Source organism: Nomascus leucogenys, chromosome 18, assembly GCF_006542625.1.
Source record: "Nomascus leucogenys isolate Asia chromosome 18, Asia_NLE_v1, whole genome shotgun sequence".
Classification (NCBI taxonomy): domain Eukaryota; kingdom Metazoa; phylum Chordata; class Mammalia; order Primates; family Hylobatidae; genus Nomascus; species Nomascus leucogenys.
The window spans coordinates 29,989,612-29,997,976 of NC_044398.1; positions in this window are offsets into that span (position 1 = coordinate 29,989,612).

An 8,365-nucleotide genomic window follows, 5' to 3' on the forward strand; every position below is an offset into this window, starting at 1 on the left:
ATCGGGATGCGTGCATCTCAGTGGTAGGGGAACACCTCTCACACCAGTTTGTGCACTCAGAATCTAGCTAAGTGCTCAGAAGGGAGACAACTAAAAGAGATGCGTTGAAATGAGAAAAACTAGGTAAAGAGTGGATGGCCATTGATTGCAATCGGTATAAACCCTTTTAAAGCCTTTCATGTGAAAGGTAGCTGTGAAGGCCCCACATGATTCTAAATAATGTATTAAACTGATCTTTTGTATTTTGACAAGGAGCTGAAGACAGTGACAGCAGGAAAATGACTAGTTAAGAAACCAATCACTTGTGGCTTCAGAACATGAGAGAAAGAAGAGTATTAGGCTCACTGTATTGGTCTAGAAGCATGGCAACCACAGAAGAGTTAAGGATGACTCCCACACTATAAATTGGAGCATTTAGACAACAATGAAGCCACTTTATTATACTAAAGAAGTGAAGAGGAGGCCAGGCATCGTGGATCACATTTGTAATCCCAGCACTTCAGGAGGATGGCTTGAGCCCAGGAGTTCAAGACCAGCCTGGGCAACATGGTAAGACCCCATCTCTTAAAAAAAAAAAAAAAAAAAAAAAAAAAAAAAAAAAAAAAAAAAAAAAAAGTGAAGAGGATAAAAAAACTTCTAGGAAAAGTGAAATAAACTGTTTTAGAGATAGGCACTTTTTAATGCTGTTGGAATCTGCAAATGTATTCAGTAGTTATATGTCAAACATAACTGGGTGACAGGACCAGTTTCAACACTTAGTGGTACAATGCTGAATGCTACTCTTTGAGACTTCGTTTCCCTATACTTTCAAACACAAGCTCATACCAACTCTATAAACTCCCAGGGGAGCTGTTGGCATTAGTAAGTGCTCCATGCTAGTCTCTATTCTCTCTTCTTCACCAACTTCATGCCTGACCCCTTCCCACCGAGACACAGTCCTCGCCTGTCTTGCCCCAGTCCTCACAGTATGTGTCTAAGCTAGACAATGAGCATCAATCCTGGTTCTAATTTATAGGCAAGCTTCCTGGTGGGGCCACAGTCCTTCCTCAACAACTTGGCTGGACCAAATCCTTACAAAATCCTTTCCCATGAGCTGTGCCCCTCACTGTCTCCTCTGCTACCTTGACCTCCCCCTTCTCCCACCATTGCTCAGTTCCTGGCCAGGCACCTGCTTTGAACAAGGCCACCACCTCCTTCCCTTCAGCCACAGTACTGACACCTACCTGAGAGTAAGCATGGGAGCCATGCACTCCAGGGCTGCTCCTACCTGACTCTAAACCCTATGGTCCTGTGACAGTCTCCCAATCCTCAGTTCCAGGGCACCTCCATTACCCGCTAACTCTGTTCTACCTCTGTGTTTGTTATGAGCTACTGGAGAATATAATAACTCTGATGAGATCTCTATTTACCTCACACAGCACCTAGCATGTAATAGCAGTAGTAACTACTTGTTGAGTGCTTACTAAGTGCTAGGCACTGTTGTAAAAGCTTTCCATGAATTAACTCATTTAATCCTTCTCACAACCCTAAAGAGGTCAGCACTATTACTTTACTTAGTATACAAATGAGGAAGTTGAGGCAGAGCAGGCATTCATACTTTTTTTAGTGGATAAACTTCACGTGGGTCCAAAGAGTTGTCCATCAATCACTTTATTCGTCCATTGCCCCAGAAGACATTGTAAAATTCATCCTCACTCAAGTACCTGACCAACCTCTGCCTTTCTTTCCTTCTTTACCGAGTGGCTCAGAGGTATATGATGCAAATTCTGCAGTGTATCCCTAACTCCTTCCAACTATTCATCCTCTGTACCTCAAAACATCTGCCTCTATATTTTCCCCTCCTGGAGTGGAGGAAAAGGTGATTTATGAAGTACTTTTCTTCCTCTGACTTGTCCCACCCCCAATTCTTCTGGAACCCTGTTCTAATGCTTTGAGCTACACCTTCAGTCAACTTGCCACTTTCCTATTGCCAAAACACAAATGAACCTTCATTTTCTCCCCACAAGGAGAATCCTTCCCCAGCCCTGTTACATCTTCAAGTCACTCTCTCTTCATCACCAAACTTCTCCAAAGAGTGGCTTCACCGGCCCCTTTCCTGTCGACCAACATTCACACCCTTAACCACAGGAGCTGAATTTCACCCCCATATCCTTAATAAAAACAAGGAAAAATCCTCAAAGGCCATTACAGGTCCTTCCACACATCACTCCCATCTCCTTCCCTCCACAACATTTGCCATTCTCCTGGAAACTCAGCTTGGATGGTGAGGATGAGCTTCTGCCCCTGTCCATCCACTTGAGCCTTCTCTTGGTCCCACTAACTACTCTTTATCCTGTTGATGCCTCACCCCACCCCCAATTCAAATGGACATAACCTCCCTCAGAGATCCCTGCCAGTAACTCACAAACCTTTGCATCCATTCTCAACTTTTCTCCTGGGTTTCATTCTGCCTTTCCAACAGTCTATGAAATAATTTTACACATATATCAGCCTGCTTTATCAAATAGTAAGTCTACAACTGAAGCTTTAGTCCCAAATATGGCCACTTCCCATTTTTTTACTGACATCCTTAATCTAAAATGAGTCCTTCTGACTGCTCTCTGTCTCAGCACACTGCTTAATTTCCCTCACTGCCCCATTGCAATTTACTTTGTTCACTTGCCTCCTTTGGACTATATGTGCCATATGTTTAGGAACTATGTCTGTCTTGTTCACCATGACAAGCACAGTGTCTGGTATGGAGCAACCACTCCATACATTTTTTGTTTACTCAATTTGTCTTTGTTCTTCTAGCTCTTTTCAAATTGCTCTTCTTGAAGTCATCATGTTTCCAAGCCTAAACATCAGCAGTGATTGCATTCCTTGGCCTCCAAATTGAGTCACCAAATCCTGACTATCAATCCTTTATAAGACCATGGCATCTGAACGTTCCTTTCCATTTGAACTGCCACTTCAAAAGTCCTTTTTCAGGCAAAAAAAAAAAAAAACAAACAAAAAAAGACTCTTCAACCTATTTCTAAGTCTTTGACCCATCTATTCACTTCCTGAGATTGGGTCTTCCTACAAAATCAATTTGATCCCGTGATCAAAAGCCTTCAGTGCTACCCAACATGCCTTAACTCAAGTCCAGACCTTTGAAGCTGGTGTCCAGATCTTTCATGATCTGGCTCCTAACAGCCTCTCTACTCCTCTATTTTGCCAGAATCCTTCACATCTCCATAGATCTCACATGCAAAAAAATGTGAAACCATGTCTAAAGAAGTAAAGGAAAGTATATGAATTATGTTTTCCTTAAAAAAGTTAATAGATATAAATCATAAAAAGGAAACAAGTAGACAATCTAGAATTGAAAAGTACAACAACTGAAATGAAAATTTTACAAGAGAGACTCAACAGCAGATCTGAGCTGACAGAATAATGTATCAGAGACCAGTGGGACACCAAGTGTACCAACATATGCATAACAAAGTTGTAGGAGAAAGAAAGGAGCAAAAAGAATATTGAGAAAACTAAATATCCTAAATTTGATGAAAAATATTAATCTATACATCTAAGAAGTTTAATTAACTCCAAGCAGGATAAACCCAAAGAGATGTACAACGAGACAAATCATAATCAGTCTGTCAAAAGATAAGAACAAAAAGAGTGAATTTTCAGAGCAGCAAGAGAAAAGTGACTCATCACATACAAGGGATCTTCAATAAAATTAATAGCTAATTCCTTATCAAAAACCTTGGAGGACACAAGACAGTGGGATGACATATTCAAGGTGGTGAAAAAAATGACAATCAATAATGCTATACCCAGTAAAACTATTCTTCAAAATTGAATGGGAAAATGTAGTCTTACATTTGGAAAAACTTAAAGACAACACAAAAAACTATTAGAACTCATAAATTCAGTAAACTTGCAGAATACAAAATCAGCATACAAAAATCAGTAGCATCTCTACATGCCAACAGTAAACAAACTGAAAAAGTAATCAAGAAAGTAATGCCATTTACAATAGCTACAAATAAAATACCTAGGAATTAACCAAAGAAGTAGAAGATCTCTACAATGCAAACTGTAAAACACTGATGCAAGAAATTGAAGAGGACACCAAAAAATGGAAAACCATTCCAATATCATGGATTGAAAAAATCAATATTGTTAAAATCTCCATACTACCCAAAGCAATCTATAGATTCAATGCAACACCTATCAAAATACCAAGGACATTCTTCACAGAAATAGAAAAACAATCTTAAAAGTTATATGGAATCACAAAAGACCCAGCAAAAATAAAATGTGGAGGAATTACATTACCTGGTTTCAAATTATACTACAGAGCTATAGTAACCAAAATGGCGTGGTACTGGCATAAAAGCAGACACATAGACCAGTGAAACAAAATAGAGAACCCATAAATAAATCCATATATCTACAGTGAATTCACTTTTGACAAAGGTGCCGAGATCATACATACATTCTCTTCAATAAATGGTGCTGGAGAAACTGGATATCCATATGCAGAAGAATGAAACTAGACCCCTATTTCTTGCCATATACAAAAACCAAATCAAAATGGATTAAAGGATTAAAGCTAAAACCTCAAACTACGAAACAACTAAAAGAAAACATTCGGGAAACTCTCTACGACATTGGAGTGGGCAAAGATTTCTTGAGTAATACCCCACAAGCACAGACACCAAAACAAAAATGGACAAATGGGATCAAATCAAGTTAAAAAGCTTCTGCACAGCAAAGGAAACAATTAACAAGGTGAAGAGACAACACACAGAATGGGAGAAAATATTTTCAAACTGCCCATTTGACAAAGGATTAATAAGCACAATATATAAAGACCCCAAACAACTTCACAGGAGAACTAATTATTCAATTAAAAAATGGACAAAGATCTGAATAGTCATTTCTCAAGAGAAGATACACAAATGGCAAACAAGTATATAAAAAGGTGTTCAACATTATTGATCATCAGAGAAATGCAAATCAAAACTAGAATGAGATATCTCACCCTAGTTAAAATGGCTTTTGTCCAAAAGACAGGCAATAACAAATGCTACTGAGAATGTGGAGAAAAGGGAGCCCCCCATATTACATTCCCTTTGGTGGGAATGTAAATTAGTACAACCACTATGGAGAACAGTTTGGATGTTCCTAAAAAAACTAAAAAGAGAGCTACCACACAATCCAGCAATCCCACTCCTCATGTATATACCTAAAAGGAAAGAAATCAGTATGTTGAAGAGATATCTGCACTCCCATGTTTATTGGAGCACTATTCACAATAGCCAAGATTTGGAAGCAACCTAAATGTCCATCAACAGATGAATGGATGAAGAAAATGTGGTATATATACACAATGGAGTACTATACAGCCATAAAAAGAATAAGATTCTGTCATTTACAACAACGTGGATGGAACTGGAGGTCAATATGTTAAGTGAAATAAGCCAGACACAGAAAGACAAAACTTCACATGTTCTTACTTATTTTTGGGAATTAAAAATGAAAACAAACGTATGGAACTACAGAGTAGGAGGATGGATGGTTACTGGAGGCTGGGAGGGATAGTGGGGGGTGGGAAACTAGGGATGGTTAATGGGTACAAAAAAATAGAATGAATAAGACCTAGTATTTGATAGCACAACAGGGTGAGTAGAGTAAAAAAATAATTTAATTATACATTTTAAAAGAACTAAAAGAGTATAATGGGATTGTTTGTAACACAAACGATAAATGCTTGAGGTGATGAATATCCCATTTACCTTGACGTGATTTTTATGCATTGCATACCTGTATCAAAACATCCCATGTAACCCACAAATACATACACCTACTTTGTACCCACAAAAATTAAAAATTAATTTTAAAAAAGATTCAAGGAAAATGTGTGTTTGGTGCACATGTATTTTAATGGTCTCATTTTTCACGAGGAGAAAACTTAATTACCTATGTTGACAAGCTTGATATCTCCCATGCTTTTATCCATTCCTTCTTCTGGAATCTTTGCCTTCCTCAAGACCAGTTCATCAGTAAAATCTAGAGTATGTCAATTGAGCCTAGGATGTCATCCAGCAACAGAAAGCTTGTCAAAACAGGAACCATTTAGACTCACTGGGTGGGTCTAAAATGAGTACTGCTGCTATCAGCAAGACCCTCTAAGACTCTGAGATACAGCTCAGGGTAGCAGCTTTATTTGAGAGTCATCTGCCTGCAAGGACAGGAGCCTCTCTTACTTCCTCCTCTCTCTTGTGCCTAGCTCTGGCTAAGGGTACTTAATAAGACTATACCCTTCCCAGAACCACAGTGTTTCACGCTGTGACTAGCCGACATACAGAGACTTTTGCTGCCAAATCTGCCTTCAAGCCACACTCTCTGAAAACTGTCACAGGCTGTGCTGAGCCCAAAGTTCTCTGAGCCTGTCTTTACCCACAGGCCTCCATGATGGTGCCCTTTGGGCTGAGCCAGGGTCTGGAAGGACGCTCTGCTCCTTGTCTCCCTTGGACACTCTTGCCTGGGTAGATGTGAATGCAGGTCATCCATGCTGGGGGCACAGTGCCTGGCAATTGAATTCACACAGAAATCATATATTGCTCCAGGGTACCTGGAAGTTTTTTCCTCAAAAATGTACACAACTGGTATGACAGGATACCATTCTTAATTAAACATTTTTAATGAAACTATAATTTATCTTTTTATCTCTTTCTATTTGTCTTGGTCCATTTTGTATTTCTATAAGAGAATATTACAGAATGGTAATAAAGAAAATACATTTATTTCTTACAGTTTTGGAGGTTGGGAAGTCCAGGTCAAGGGGCTTGCAGCTGGTGAGGGCCTTCTTGCTGTGTCATCCCATGGCTGAAGGTAGAAGGACAAGAAAGTGCAAGAGAGCAAGAGGGGACCGAACTCTCTTTTATAACAAGCCCACTCTTACCATAACTAACCCACTTCTGTGACAATGGCATTCCTCCATGTATGAGGGCAAAGCCCTCATGACCTAATCACCTCTTAAAGGTCTTACCTCTCAACACAGTTGTATCTGGGAAGGGAGCGGGACACATTCAAACCACAGCATCATTTAGGCAAATGGACCATTCTGTACTCATTGTCTCAGGAAAAGTACATTATAAGCCAACGTAGAATTCTTTTTTAAAGGAGCCTCTCTTGGTATTTGTGTTTTCACACCTATGTCCTTAAGAATAGAAAGGACTCATCATAGATTTGGAAGAATTTTGTAAAGGAAGTAAGGTTCTCCGCAGAGTCTTAGACCTGAAACTTCAAAGGAGCCAGGACTGTGTGGCCTGTATTTAGTCAGATCTTCTCACCAACAGTTGCCCCAATATTTGAGCCCACTGATTGAGCCAGAAGACGTGATACTTCTTTGCACCCCAGAACTTTGTTTCATCCCATTCAATTCACTCTATATGAACACATCCTGCAATATCCCTAGACTTTATAAACCCCAAAGAGGAAGACAGGCATCTGGACACCCAGCTGGGCAGAAAGGTGAGGAAGGGAAAGTCCTCATATCTGTTCCTGGCTGTGGGGGAACAAGCTAAGCTGGAGGAAACTCCCCCACCAGGACAGTGATGAAAAACTCCTTCCCCCTTCCCAACACCATCATATAAGTGTGGCTTAAGTGGTTCTACGAAGCATCAGCTCCCAGCAAACTGGGGAGAGCTCTGCAGTTCACACCCAGGAGGAGACACCACATCTAGAGCATGTTGCACACCCTCCTGAGCCCTGCACAGTGGCCACCTCACTCACTTCTCACAGACAAGCAACTTTCTTTTCTTTTTTTCTTTTTTTTTTTGAGATAGAGTCTCACTCTGTCACCCAGGCTGCAGTGCAGTTGTATGATCTCAGCTCACTGCAACCTCTGCCTCCTGGGTTCCAGTGATTCTCCTGCCTCAGCCTCCTAAGTAGCTGGGATTACAGATGCCCACCACCAGGCCCGGCTAATTTTCTTTTGTATTTTTAGTAGAGACAGGGTTTCACCATGTTGGCCACACTGGTCTCAAACTCCTGACCTCAAGTGATCTACCTGCCTTGGCCTCCCAAAGTGCTAGCAGGGATTACAGGTGTGAGCCACTGCGCCCAGCCAGCAACTTTCCTCTCAGGCAGTCTTGCTCTTGCATAGACACACATATTAGTCCAGCTCACCTCCCATTTGCCTCTTTTTGTTGCTTCAGCAAACTCTCCTATTTTCCCAATGGAAATGTATAAATAACCAGTTGAACTGAAGGATCCAAAATAATACTTTGAGGCTACTCTTGAAGCCCATTCATAAGCTGTCCTTAGAGGAAAAAAAAAAGTAGAGTTCAAGTTTGAAGGAAAAAAATACAAATTGGGAACCTCA